Below are 15,778 nucleotides of genomic sequence, written 5' to 3'. Positions count from 1 at the left end.
TCGAATTAATATAATAACATCAATTTAAAAAATCTTTCGGGGAGGCGTCGGGATATTTTCAATTTACAAACTCGTTAATCTTAAACTTCAAGATTTATGTGACTTAAATAATAAACAAGTCTTCCATTGTCTTTTAAATTTGCATTAAACATCTATAATATTATAGGAACGAATTTGTCGATTTTAGAGGAAAATGCATATCTCTGAAAGATACAGTTTAGATTGTTCATGTTGAAGTTTCTTCTTACAGGCACATTCCTTCTCCGGGATTACTTTCAAATGCATTTAGAATGAACTTTTGAAATGTGAAATTCTCCAAGTAATAAGAGTTTATGTTGATGCAAAGACGTATACACTTGTGTATGAATTTGCATAGAATAAGTCCATTTGTAAATGAATAACATAAAACGCTAAATCGTTCTCAACAAGAAACTGCGCTTTTATGAAATAAATAAACAGTCATGCAAATTCTCCCAAACAAGTAAATTGATAAGTGACCTGTAAGAATGCGGGTCTTTCGTCCCGATTCTTGTTTGCTTCAGGTCGTACAGTATAACCATGCATGAATGTACTTGCAGGATGCTAAATAACGCATCGTCATATGTAGGCAGAGCAGGGCCATGCTTATTAAAGTACATGGTGATCTTGATCATGCTTAATATTCAGAATCAATTATATTCAATTTTCTAACAGATACAAATATATTTGGAATATATTACTTATATGTGTAAAGTCGAACATGTTGAAATGATCAACTTTGATTTAATAAACAGTTCAGGCAATGGCAAAATATAGCAACGTGCCATAATATTTCTACACCTTCCTGAATTCGTTGTTTCAGAATAAGATGGATTGTGGACTTTATTGATAACAAACGTAATTCCATCTGATTCAGACTCGCTATGAGAAGGACACATATTTAAGGTAACAATTACTGTCCAGTCTGAGGTGGTTATAATGATCAGACCTAAACGCAGTAATTTAAGAAATTGCAATAAAACGTTTTCCAATATTAAAGTCATGGCTTTCAATATATCAACACTCTGACCTTCCAAAGTCTTTTACCCTCCCCCTTTCTATTAAACAGACATAGCGCGGATAACTGTCTAGTGTATTTAAAGGAACGTGCTTCAATGTTTTTAAATTTCCTTTTAGTACGTAAGAACTATATTCCGTCGGTCCTGACCGCCAAAACCGAGAAGGTTCTACAACTTCGTTTGAAGTGACAGTCCTTATGTCGATTAAATGTCGTGGTGGCTGAATCTATTTTTGTGTTTTTTTGTATTCAGACAACGCTTAAACTTTTATCGAGATAGAAAACTATTGTAATATTGCTCACACTTAAGCAATTTTAGATGAGAAGCAGCAATGTAATTATACAAGGCAGCTCCTACCTGTGTTACAGTCACATGAACAACAAAATTTCTGATATGGTCTAGGATTCTTGCATAACTTTGGAACCAAATATAACGGGTGCCCATCTAATCTATCGATGGAAAGAACATGCCTTTATTTTCAGTTGATTTGTATATTTGATTAAATGATGATTGTATCATATAAGTGACAAGAAATCACTTTGGGTTCATTAACCTTGTCGAAAGATGACCATCGTTTTACTATAATTCCAGCTTTTGTTTAAACAAATATAGGACTTATATAGGAAGGAGATTTTGGACATACGATAATGAGTCCGCAACATAAAGACCTAAATAATGAGAATAAACAAAAATAAACGTCAATATAAAAAGTTCTCAATGACAAAATATAAGTTAAGAAATTGTAAAACAAACAAAAACAAATATGTGGGAAATCCGAAAAAATATTTCCTTAACTGTGTACTTTTTCAAAATATATATTATCTGACAAGGACAAGAATCAATCAGTCAAAAATGCTGTGGATAAGAATTTCAATTATATGAATTATGGTATTGAGGAGAATAAAAAAAATAAGATATACTTCCTGTTGGACAAATTATTTACTTAGTCAATCATTAGAAACTTCTGTTATAATGTTTTATAACTTGTATTAATATATATTATATAACTTAATCTTAAATACACTTGACATTTGAAGATGTAACTTTAATTACACAGGATGAAGGCAATAGAAGTAAACAACCCGCGTACGTACCTTCAAATAAAACATGTTTTATTCAACGCATACGAATCACCCTATCGTATATCGCTATAAGGAAGTTATGCCTTGGTAAAGGAACAAATAATCATAAAAAATAACGACGGAAAAGTGCCCTTTTCAGAGAAATTTGCTCTCTATTCTCCAATTCCAGCTAGAACACAGAAATATCAAATGAAAGCTATTTTACAGTGGTTTCTTTTTTCATAGATGAACTATAAAAAAAACAGATGGGACTCATCGGGAATCAAAGAACAATCCTGAGATCATAAACTAACAATTCGAAAACATAACGCAAAAAGAAAGATTTAATTATTATAGTTATTGAGCAAATTGACCCTATTTAATTGGTATCGATAAAAATAATTATCACAACAAAAATGTTACTGTAAAATAGCACCTTCAAATATTCACTTGGGCCACCAGATTTGAAATCTTGATAGTCATAATGACTTAAAGGCACATAAACAAACTCTGAAGTTCTAGTGTTTATAATAAGTGTGCACGTACATCTGAATTGAAGTTCATATACATTTCCCGAAATATATTTGTATCCAGTTATTTTGATAAGATCATCGTTTATGTATAATAATAAACTTTACTTATCGTATATATGCAATCTCATTTCTCAAAAATTGACAGCTCATACAGATAAAAACCTTGAAAATGGTTGCGTTTGGATTTGTAAAATAATATAATACATTTTACATTATGACAGACAACTATTATACCGTGTATAAAGGTTATGAAAGTATAAATATCGGCAACAGATGTCAAAGTATAATTTGTACTTTACAAACTTACAACTTCATTGGGGAAAAAACACCAATATTCTTTGATAATATAATAAAATTTACAAAATGTATAAAAGTTAATTTATAACAAAAAACATATGCATATAATGTAGGAAATAAAACAACTTACCTTAACCTAGACGGAGCTCATTCAGAACCAGGTAAACACTGTGGAATAACAGTGTTATTGATCCCTGTGTCTATATTGACTGACGATCCAGTCTACTTTTGCGTGCGTTATATCTACTTTCACAATTTGAACATAGGTTGTCTTTCAGATTGTGGAATATAATAGATTTAAAATTATACCTTAGAATGCACTGATGGACTAGTGGTTTAAGTTATGTGAGCAAGTAATGTTGATGCTGTTTAGACAAATGAGCAATGCTGAATCGATTAAGTATTAAAAACGGAAAAAAAATATCAGATTTAAATCTTTTCTGTGAAAATTTGTCTATGAATTATTGACGAAGCTTCTCATTTTTACAACACATATCATAAACATATGGAAGATTATGAATTTTAATATCAGAATACGAATATTTCCTATAAACTCTCTCCAGAAAAATGTATCGTATTTTATATATTTTACAAAAGTCATATCAGGAAATTCTTAAGAAAAAGAAATCTAGAAAGTGAGTGTGATGTATATTTTGCAATAATGTTCTCGTCCGTAAATAGTAGAACAGATAAAGGGATTCTGTACTGTACAAGGCAGTGATTGATATCTTATTGCGATTAACTTATAAATAGTAAAAGTTTATCAAATTATTGAATACAAGTTACAGGAACAACTAAATGGATAAAAAGAAAAAAATAACCTTCAAAAGACGTTTGCTATCCCTAAGGATGTGAACTGTTGTATGATTACAAAAGAGACATACACAACAGAAAATAAAGTCACTATAGGGTTTTATGTAATTAGTAGAACTTTTGACAAGAATACTAAATATACTATAAATATTATATCCGGAGTAGTAAAGATTTTTCATATTAGGTAAAATTACATTTCCCTCCAGAAATCATCAATACTAACTGTACTGACCTAGAACGTATAATTCCAATAACATCGGTCAGGAACTCACGAACTAGTATTATATTGTAATTTATTCTTCCATCTGCTTCAAAGCTTTTTAAGCTGTGTTAAATGTAGTTAAATGTGTAATATTGTACATTACTAAAGGGGCATTAGCTACAATTATAAAAAAAAATAAAATTTGATTTTTTTTTTTGTTCAATCATTAATGAAAGTGAAATAGTGAAATGATAATTCGCTTTTAGCAGCTAGTTTGGTTCTGTTTTGTAAAAATAAGCTATGATATATCGCTGATGAATTATTCACTTGCAAGTGAATAATTCGACCTCATTGAATCCGTACTCATGTGACCTTTTATTTAATTACTTAAAAATGTAGCTAGAGATGGGTTACGCATGAACTAGCTATGAAAAGGAAAAGAATGTCAATATTGAAAGTGAAACAAGGGTAAGTCATTTGATTGACTGATTCGATCCGCAAAAACTCATTCTTATACAGGTAATGACGATGATTAAAATATTTGTTTAACCTATAATATAAAATAAAAAAAACCTAGAAAAATCCAATTACACGTGTTCGCTATCTATTTATATCTATATTTATGTTTATATCGGGTTATATTACCGTCGGCAGTCTTCGGAAGTCACTTCGATGGTTATTTAGATGGCGTCTAGACTAAAGTACACATGCATCGTTAATTGTTCATTTTAGACTTTTAAAGTTGGTTACACGTCTTAGTAGGTTATAAATCAAATATGAGAATTTTAGTCAAATCGTTGAACATGAATTTGACAGCTAATGTCCCTTTAAAGTCGTTAGAATGATTTCTCGTTAAAAAACTAAAGATGGAGAATATTGAAGTTTATGAATCTTTTAAAATTAACCTATTTTCATATTAATATCTTAAAAATGAAGTAACACGTTATGTCTCTTTTATAAATGTTGGTGCGTCCAAAGAACTTTTCTGGATCTACTACACCAGAAACGCTTACACACATACAAACCAATGTAAACATATCTTAATTAATTACATGTGTCTGTTTTGTTGATATCCTATCATTTCATACGTGTTTTTAAAGTATTTCTTTCGTGACTTAGATTACATGGTTTTCTTAAAGCCAACAGTTTAATTGAAAGGCGTTTATATATTTTATAATTGAAAAAGTGATATACTGACCTTGTTAGATGATTAAATCTCCATGCAAATTCTATAATGTGAAAACGTATTTTGCTTGATAAACGAACATTTGTTCTATATATAGCCACAACAAAATTTCAATGGACCAACTCTTGATAATCCGAATGGTAACGACAGTTCGACGTAGTTATACATGTATATAAAAATAAGGAGATGAGGTATGATTGCCAATGAGACAACTATCCACCAAAGTTCAAATAAATTGGATGTAAGCAATTATAGACAACCGTACGGCCTTCAACGATGAGAAAAAGTCATACCCCGTATATTCGGCTATAAAAGGCCCGACATGAAAAAATATGAAAGAATTCAATTGAGAAAACTAACGGCTTAATTTATAACAAAACAATTAACGAAAAACAAATATGACAGACATGAACCAACGACATCCACTTAACTTCAGGCTCCTGACCTGGGACAAGCACATAAAGAATGTGGCGGGGTTAAACATTCTTGTGAGCACTCAACCCTCTCCCTAACCTGTTACGGTGGTGTAACAGCACACCTTAAGTACAAACTATAAAAATCAGTTTAAAAAGGCTTAACTCATCAGATCAATACAAAGAAGAAAAACATCAAACATAAACACAGACCGGACATGGCAGGGTATTTATCCATCCCTCATCCCTTACAACAAAATGGACACTAAGTAAAGATCTGAGGGTACTCGCAGTTACTGACGACAGCTAGTTCAAAGCCAATAACAACTCATAAAGAAAAAAATCATGTATCTAAGACTAAAATATCAATCAGTACACATCCAACATCCAATGGATTTAGTGTAAAGACGTCATTAGCAGTCAGAGAAAAACGTGACCTACGTCAATCTTGATTTATATATTGAAAGGGTTTTCCTGTAAAATTTGGTCATATGTCGATCTTGATATAATATATCTAAAGTCCATTATGTGCGCAAATGATTTGATGATCTTTCTAGTTATATCAAAGGAACAAAGTTTTTAACTTTAAACCTTTTTTTCTTTAGGGTTATGTGCTATATTTCTTTGTGGATAACCGTTTTGTGTGGATATGGATAAGTTTCTCTCAGAAATCAAAATAACAAATTTGTTAACAAACAACCTTCATAATGATTATCTGACAAATAATTGGGATTCGAAATTAAATTAGGAGCGCTATTTTACAATGGATCTTACAGGGAATATATGAAAAATAGATCATTTTTTTGAAAAATATCAAATCAATATGAAATGAGATTGTTTTCCTGCAATGTTTGGTTGTTATGCTAAATGATGTACGTTTGAACAATAAAGAAGAGTCTTCATTAAGATAGTGATAATTACTTCATGTAGACAAAAAGCGGGTCTGCCGTACATAATTATAAGGCTGGTATCTTTGGTGAGGTTTTACTATAAAGTTTATATTTCTCCTGCATATAAAACAAGTTTAATATACAATGTAAACTGCATCCTCTTGTGATGGAAGATTGAAGATATCAGGTCGAGATAAGAAAATTCTACAGAAAACAATAACGTTTAACTTAAGAAGACACTTTAAGAATATCTATATAAGAGTTTATATTTTGGTGGCATTTTGAAATTTAAAAGACGACAGCACTAAACGCATATAACTTTTCAAGCAAGAACATTCTTTGTAAAATAATTGTACATCATACAATATCATAAATGAGGAGGAAAATAGGGATTCCCCTAATGGTGCGTGAGTGGTAGTTCCCTGTACGAAATTTTCTGCATTAAAAGAATGAACCTATCTAACAACTTATAGTCTGTAGTGGTTGTACAAAATGTATGTGCGGTTTGATTGGTTGTCTCGTGTGTACCTGGTAATGCCTTTAATTCTTCTTAAATAACATACTCGCCAGAAAGGCTGAAAGAGCTTCTTGAAACCAAATGGAATTCATTATAGATATTTAACCTAGTGAACTCTATGAAAATGCACATCTTAAATGATTCATTGGAACCCATTGATTGTCATGAAGATTTTTTGCAACATTAATTTAGATAAAGCATTTCGTTCTATTTTATCACCGAAACAACTGTTTCTAAGTTAATTAAATTGCTATTAGCTCTATGAAAATAAGTTTAAACGGGTTGTGGTTATAACATAAACAAATGTTAAAAGAAATGTCTCTGAAGTTTGATGTTCGCATTCTTTTAATATCAAAATTATAATTAAAAAGTTTCTTTAGCGTGATCATTTGTCACATCACGTTTCAAGGTCTTAATCATTCTGTGAATTGTTTTGTGGGCAGTCATTTAAGATTTTTCTTATTGGCAAAGTGCTATCTGTTAATATATTTTATCAATGTGTGTCCATTGTCCCTTTAGTTACTTGTTACTTTTTCTTCTATAAGATTGAGATAAAATTAGAATTATAAGCTAGTTTCTTTATCTTGTTTACTTGCTATACAGTTTGTAAACGCTTGTTCTAAGGACTAACGAATTCAAATTTCTTGTCAATATTTATGAGCCACCACCACAACAAAAAGCCAAAACAAAACACAACATATATTAAATGAAACAAACAAAAGTAATCAAACACATAAACAAAATAAGATTCGCATTAAAAAGTTCACCATAAGAAAAAATATGTTTTTTTTTTCTGTTGGCCATGCAGATGCTGGTCTGGCGTTGACTTTTTATTTGACATTTCCTCCCTCTTATTTGTGATTAACCTCTTAACCAATCATCCTGTTCTTTTCCTTGATAAAGGATTGCTGTTTACCAGGAAACTATTTGTAAAGTTATCCCGTCAACAGTTTAATGGACATCACACATAATGATTTGGTGGAATATCTGTGTCACACATATGAGAACGGATATGTTCAAATTGTCGTTTCCACAATTCCGTTCAATTTTCCTCGATTGAGACATCACCGATTGACACTTATCTTGAAATTTGTTCTTGCCATGAGCAAGACGACTGATGCCACATAATGAACAGGACCTGTTTACTCTGTCGGAGCACCTCATATCACCCGGGTTCTAAGTGGGATACTTGTTGCTCAGTCTATAGTTTTCTATGTAGTGTTTTGTAGACCTGGTTTTCTATACGTCGTTTTTCGTTTTTTTGCTATTATATGATCGGAATTTCTACGACTTATGATTGTTGATTGTTCATTTGGTATCTTCTGACTCATTTTTCAAGATTGTATAACGTGTGTTTTAGAAGCGTAAAAATGGTTCTAAAATATCCCATATGACAAAAAATGTTAAATGGCACTCTGAATGTAAAGATGAAATATGTGCATTTTACTGTCGGTATCTGTTCACGTTTACATACCAGTACATTGTTAGTATGTATCTATATGAGCTTTTATTTTTAATTAACCTATAGGTTCTTTACCTTTCGAATGGACAACCACAATTAACAGTCAATTTAATATCTTTGACATTCCATATTAAAACTACAGAGAAATCGCAACAATTCAACAAAAATAATCTACGCTAAATGGGAAAATAACTACGGGTCACTAATCGAATTATAAGTAGAAGAAAAATAGGCAAAACGATAGCCATAAACAAACAAGAACCTGCACAGACTATTAATCATCAATGCGAGCTCCATGTGATACGAAAGTTCTGACAGTTCCTGCAGCTTAGATAGCACCCGTCATGTATGTCACGACAAGGAAAGTAAGTTTTAATCGGTGATGTCATGCCTGAGGAAGAGATCAGGATTTTTGCTACAAAAATGCGAACATATTACCCGTTGTCCTCTTTGACACAGGAATGCTCTAACGATCAACCAAGTCATGCCGGTTTCTATTTAATTTTAAAAAAAGAAGACTTTAAAAAGATCCATCGATCGAAAAAACAACTTCAATAATGGAAATCTTCATATAATACACTAGAATTGATTTATAATTTCAACAGAAATATAGGCAACTTATATGTAGGCTATGCTGGAATCTTTTTGCAGAAGAATGAAAATTTTAAAACTGGAGAATTGAATAAGTGAATGAATGACATTCTGAACAAACTTAAAATATCAAATTGACTATTAAGACTTAGGTGATTAAACAAAAGTGAGGTAAAATGTATTTAAAGCTTAAATAACCAATGAAATGACAGTCAACAAATAAATGTGTATTGTAGCTTGTAAAATTTACTTTTTTTTCTGTCAATCGTTGCAGCCTGTGAATGAAATTAAATAATAAAGCAATACTTCCATAGCACGCACATATCTTTGTGTATATAGGATCAACTAGTGGTTGGCTTTGTTTAAATTTAATCAATGGAATCCTTAGATGGTTTTCGTAATCTATGTTTTAGTATTTTTTTTACATGTCTACATATAGCTATAAAGTTTGACATAAGGTTTGAACACCGTTGATACATGTAAATTAGCATACATATAAGGCACCTAGATGTCGTTTGTGAAAATGTTTGCCATGGCATTGTCCGTTCGTTTTCAATTTATGATTTTGACTATCCCTGTGGTATCTTCCGCCTCTCTTTTACAAAAAGAAAAGGGTATGATGAGGTAAATTTTCCCCATGCATTCGAAAAGAGTATTAAAAATTTATTACATAACATCTTCAAAATGTTCACAAGGCTTATGTGATACTTTGCACTTTTGTCATCCGTGTTTTGTCTTATGATATGAGAAGTCTTCAAAATTTACTGGAATGAAGAATATTATTTGTATGTACCGTATACTTGTGGGATTTCCGTTAACTTTTTTTTTAATTTTTGGTTCTCAATGCTTTTCAATTTCGAACTTTATTTGGCCTTCAAAACCTTCTTTTTTTATTTAAGCGTCACTGATGAGCCTTGTGTAGACGAAACGCGCGTCTGTCGTACAACATTTTAATCCTTGTATCTTTGATGAGTTTTTTTGTAAAGGGGATCAAACCGTTTACATTTTATACACTGCAATTTCGACATGTGTATGGCATAGCAATTGAAATTTCTGAATTTATGCTCTGTTCACTTATAAATTGTAAAGGAAATCCTGAATTGAATAACGTTTTAGTAATTTCAATGCCAAATGATGCCTGGTCTCTTATCATAGTTCTTCTTTAAATCACAATTTAGTACTGTTTGTACCTTTCGCGTACAGACAGTTTATTTCTTTTCTATATATATCTAGAGAGTTACATAACCTTTATTAATCTTACAATTTATACTAAATCAGGTAAAAATTGACTCAGCAGATCTTAACTGAATACACACAATTTCTGAATAATCAACAAGGAAAAAACATTTACGTACTAGTGTGATTTCAAAACGGAGCAAAGACTGCAAGGAACAAGTAAACATAAATTTAAGGTAATATTTTAATATAGTGATGTTTTGCCTTTTTTTCTATTTGAAATGACTTCAAATGCATACTAATGCTCGAGCTAATGTATTTTGCTTGTTAACATGCAAACTATCATTTTGAAGTGAATTGAATCTTGCATTAATGGTATAAAATAAAACTGATTTGAAAATGGGACATTATAATAATTACGTTTATACATTTGTTTCCATATCCACATAACAGATGTGTAAACTTTTACTTTGAGGTGTATGGAATTGTATCTCGTGGCAAAAAAAATCGAATAGAAAGCCGCATTCGATGATTTCATAAAGGTTGCTTTTTCATTTTTTATTGGTTATCTATGACACAAATACTCAGTAATAGTAAACCAGAATGATTATAGCGCCCGCTTAAAGAGGCGACAGATACCAAGGAACCTTCAAAACTCACTAGTCAAAGAAAAAATGACATTGCCATGCAAAAAAAGACGTCGAAAAGATAAACAAGTCTACCAAATCAAACTGAGAATGGAAGTGGGGACTGTGTCAAAAGTGTCAACAACCCGACCAAAGAGCCAAAAACAGCCCTAGGCGACCAATGGGTCTTCAACACAGCGAGAAAATCTGGCACCCGGAGGCGGGCTTCAAATACCAAAATCTACATAGCAAACCAAAGACTAAGCTAAACAAACCCCATCAAAACAGATAAAGATTGTATAAAAAAATAAGTGTATTCATAAAAAAAAATCGTATACTCAAAAGATATATAAGATATGGCATTAAAATATACAAAGATTTAAATTTTGTTCGAATACAGCCTGAAATTCAAATCCTTCATGTATGTTGTAACAAAGAATTAAATGATGAAAATACACAAATGTTGGAAAATTACTTTAAGTAAGGGAACCGGAACTAAAAATGTTTAATTTTAAGAATTACCCCTACTCTGATATAAAACGTCTGAACAAGTATTATTCAGATATAACAGTGTTCGAGACAATATGAAAGTAAGGAGACGTGGAATGATTGCCAATGAGACAACTATCCACCAGAGTTCAAATGAAGTGGATGTAAGCAATTATAGGCAACCGTACGGCCTTCAACAATGAGGAAAACCCGTACCGTATATAGTCGGCTATAAAAAGCTCCCGACATAAAAAATGTGAAACAATTCAACCAAAAAAAACAACGGCCTAATTTATAAAAAAACAATTCACGAAAATATAATATGACAGACATGAATCAACGACAACCACTGAACAAAAGGCTCCTGGCTTGGGGACAGGTACATAAAGAATATGGCGGTGTTAAACATTTTTGTGAGCGCTCAACCCTCCCATAACGTTAGACATCGGTTTAACAGAACAACATAAGAACAAACTGTAAAACTCAGTAGTAATTGGCTTAATTCAAAAGATCGGTAAAGGCACACACAAGAAACTAACTTAAAATAATTAGATTATATTACAGTGTTGACTGCTGTACCTTATTTTTTGACGTTTTTACCTAGTATGTCTGTTTGTTTTGCTCACACATTGTTGTCAATATAAAGGAATTTTATGCGACTGTCATACAAGGGAGAGGTTTAGCTAGCTATAAAACCAGGTTTAATCCACCGTTTTCTACATAAGGAAGTGCCTGTACCAAGTCAGGAATATGACATTTGTTTTCCATTCGTTAGATGTGTTTGAGCCTTTGATTTTGCCATTTTATAAAGGACTTTCCGTTTTGAATTTCTCTTGGAGTTCGGTTTTTTTGTTATTTGATTTTTTTTTTTAGAAACAAAGCCCCGAAATAGTACTTGCAATTACTGAAAGCCAGTCGAAATCCAATTAAATGTACAATATGTTCTCCCAGATTAAAATATTAATCAGTACACATCCAACTGATTTAGTTTAAAGTCGTCATAAACAGTCTGAGAAACGCATGACCTTGTACAGTCAAACCTCCTAACCAAATCTTTGTAACTATGAAAGAATTTGGAAAAGGTTTTTTCCATTAATTTATTGTAAGGAAATCCTTGACTTGATAATTTATCACTTATACATGAAATACGTTCATTGAAATCTAAACCACGACTACAGACACGGTCATATTGAACAAGATGTGAAATTTACACACCATAAGAAGAAGCCGAAGCAACATCACCGTCCAAAAGGGAAATTAACAATCGGGAACGAAAATCGTCTCTTTGGTCGTAAATTTTTGTATTGAAATTCCCGTCTGAAACACATATATCAAAATCTAGCAAAGGACAGTAATTGCTGTCTGTATAAGATTAGTTTGAAGTAAGTTCCTTTGGTTAACTTTCCGCAGTAAAATTCGAAAATTCTTGATTATTTAAAGCAACAATCATCATGGTAACGGTACGTTTTTTTATATTTATCAATTAAATGTAATGAAGACGAATCTTTAATAAGTTTGGCAATAAACTGTGACTCATAACAATACAAGAACAAGTCTGCTATTGAAGGGCGTAATTGGTGCTCGAAGGAATACCTACAACATGTCGATAAACTGTCAGGGCAAGTTTGCAATTCAGCTCAAGCAAATTTTGGAAGATTCGGTAAAATGAAATAACGGACTTACTTTACATTGATTTCTTGATACTTTTTTTTAAATATTTAGGGATTAGACACCATTGTTGGAAAATTTATTTCACTTTTTACAAGTTTATTTTGAGGAAAAACTTATTTCCTCAAGGGAAATCTAATTAAGAAATTAACAGAACTTTAGAGGCAATTTAGGCGTCGAACACAAATCTCCCTAAGAAACTGCTATGTGTAGATATTGCACATGAAAGTAGCGAATTTTTATTAATTTACAAAAGTATGTTTGTTCTGAATGATAAGATCAACCATATAAAATGTACCCAATTTCCACGTGAAGATTAACATTCACTAATTAACAAACTTTTTAAGTATAAGCTGTTCTTAGAAATATGCAACTGATGTAGCACATATGTTAAAATTTTCACTAATAACTCAATGTTCCCATATATTCAAAGGAAATCCTTTGATCCATGTCACCATGTCCTAGTCTATATTTGTATGTACTTTTACAAATGAATATTCAACGGAAATGTCTATGGGTACAATTGCAGTTCCCATTGAAGCATTAGTAAGAGTCATTTCCCTGCTTTATTTCATTTTTCTAAGGGTACAAAAATCAAATAAATATATTCCTGTTATTTTTAAGCTTAAATATCGTACCAACAATATCTCTTGTAGAAATTTAAAAAAAATACTTTAATTATCGGATTGTCATTTTTTATCATTAATACTTCTGTAAAAATACAATTTAGACTGATATGTGACAACAAAGTCGGTTTGCAATAAACTGCAACAAATTCATAACTAAGATTTTCAAAAGTTCTTTTTTTTTCTTTGTCACAGTGCCATTTTTTGTTTTTAAAGATATCTGAAACGTTTCCATGAAATAATAAACAATATCTATGGGAAATTATCATATCTTCATAGATTTTCTATATGAATATGTCTTCATAAATCTTCTAAGTCCATTTTTCTTTTTCTTTATTTTTTTACAAGGACTTTTTGTTCTGTAAATAAATAATAATAATACAAATACGTTTAACAAACATTTCCTTTTGCATGCACGTCTTGTTCCGTAATTACAAAGAAGATAAGACTTATTGGAAAATGTCATAATTTCTCCGTCAAAAGAAAAATGCAGTTTTTATACAAAACGATGGGGAAATCGAAAATAAAAAAAAAGTCTAATAAAATCAGACAACATCATGCATGTGCAAAAATAAAAACAACAAAAAGACAAAAGTAAATAACAGACCATTACATAGAAAACTAAAAGTTGAGTAACACATACCCCACTGGTAATGTCACAATCGGATTATAAATACTAGTAAAATGATTTTAAACTGAAGCGTAAATTTTGATATAAAATGATTGAAAACATATTATTTAGTTAATGGTGTCAAATAAATTTTCAGGCATTTACAAATCTCTAAATATACAAATCTCTAAATAAAACACACGTCAAAAACTGCGCTTGCAGTAGTGAATTATAAATGTAGTAGATACACCTTGAGGGCATTAGCCCGAATTGGTGTATTAATTTACACCAAGATATTATTGTCAACGCAGAATGATAGTTTTCAATAATTTAGGAGGGGGTCATTCAGCGATGTGATCATATATTATTGAAAAGCATGTTAGATGCAAGGTATCCAACTTCATTTAACGAGATCATGGTGAGTTTAGAATAGTCTTATATTTAAACGGTTGTCCGCATATATATATTGTACTCATTGATAAATAGATCCATGTTAATTTGCAGACTGATAGGTATAATCCAATCTAACATACCAGTCTTGCAATACATGTTTGTAAAGGAAGAAAATTGTTCATAATTTCGTTACGGGATCTACATATAAAAGAAATTCTATTATACGAGATACAGACACAATCAACTGCAATATAATTATAAGTATAGGAAAACTAGCCTTGTGGGTAATAAACCAATGTGGTGAAAGATTTCATATTGCATACTGAAATGTGAGTGGAATATTCAACTCGAGATAATTTGAGGTGCGATAATTGAATTGAAGCACATTGGAGGCACTTATAAAAATAGAAATATCAAGAATAAACTGTTATTGATATGATAGTCAGTATATTTAAATAGTTTTGGATTTTCAATTATTTTGGCCTCGAGCATCACTGAAGAGAAATTTATTGTTGTAATGCGTATCTGTTGCTGTAAAGTGATTTACTCTTTTCGTTAGAAAGAATAGTCTAAATGCGTTGTTTTAATGTTTCTTTGATAAGATTTTTTTATGTTGATAGGTGAAAGGAGAAAAAAAGCTTAGAAAGGTTTGGGAATCACTTTTTACTTTTTTGGCAGTCATTTATTGCAGGGAACTCTGTAATATTGTTAATGCAGGACTTGGGGGATGTTTCAGAGAGAATAAGAAAACATTAAATGAAGGTGGTTGAATTGAATTTTTACAAAGGAACATGATGCAAAACTTGTTGAGGTAGAAAATTATCATATACTCTATTAAATGATTTGTCATAAAGTTGAGGAGCACTTCTTTGACTTCAAACCTTGAAAGGTATGTCGAATTAATGTGAACTGAATGTCACAGAGGACGGAACAATAAATGCGTTATATTCCTCTTCTAAGTAATGGGGTGTATTTGATATAAAGATAATTAAATGTGGTATGCTAGGCAACGAGACAACTATCCATATAGACTAAAGGACAAAGATGTGAATAATTACAGTACCACCCTTTATCAATGAGCAGAGCCCGTACGCATTATTAAGCTAAAAAGTAATAGTAAGATAAAATGAAAAACAATTGAAAAGAGAAAACCGACGATCTGAAGTTATACTACAGCAAAGAATGAAA

At 31.2% G+C, this 15,778-nt stretch overlaps 1 protein-coding gene across 2 annotated transcripts in view; it reads right to left on the bottom strand.

Moving 5' to 3' along the window:
* Window positions 1-3,222, bottom strand: part of LOC127723520 (metabotropic glutamate receptor-like) — a 69,372-nt gene extending 66,150 nt beyond the window's left edge. The window contains exon 1 of one of the 2 annotated variants that reach the window (XM_052230170.1): window positions 3,059-3,222. The gene's annotated coding sequence lies outside the window, so the exon portion shown is untranslated. The remainder of the gene's footprint in view (window positions 1-3,058) is intronic. The other variant, XM_052230162.1, reaches the window with a different exon arrangement.
* Between the last annotated feature and the right edge of the window lie 12,556 nt (window positions 3,223-15,778).

This window comes from Mytilus californianus, unplaced genomic scaffold, assembly GCF_021869535.1.
Source record: "Mytilus californianus isolate M0D057914Y unplaced genomic scaffold, xbMytCali1.0.p SCAF_1, whole genome shotgun sequence".
NCBI classification, from domain to species: domain Eukaryota; kingdom Metazoa; phylum Mollusca; class Bivalvia; order Mytilida; family Mytilidae; genus Mytilus; species Mytilus californianus.
Note: the sequence above shows the minus strand (reverse complement) of the source record. Positions and strands in the feature narration are given on the sequence as shown.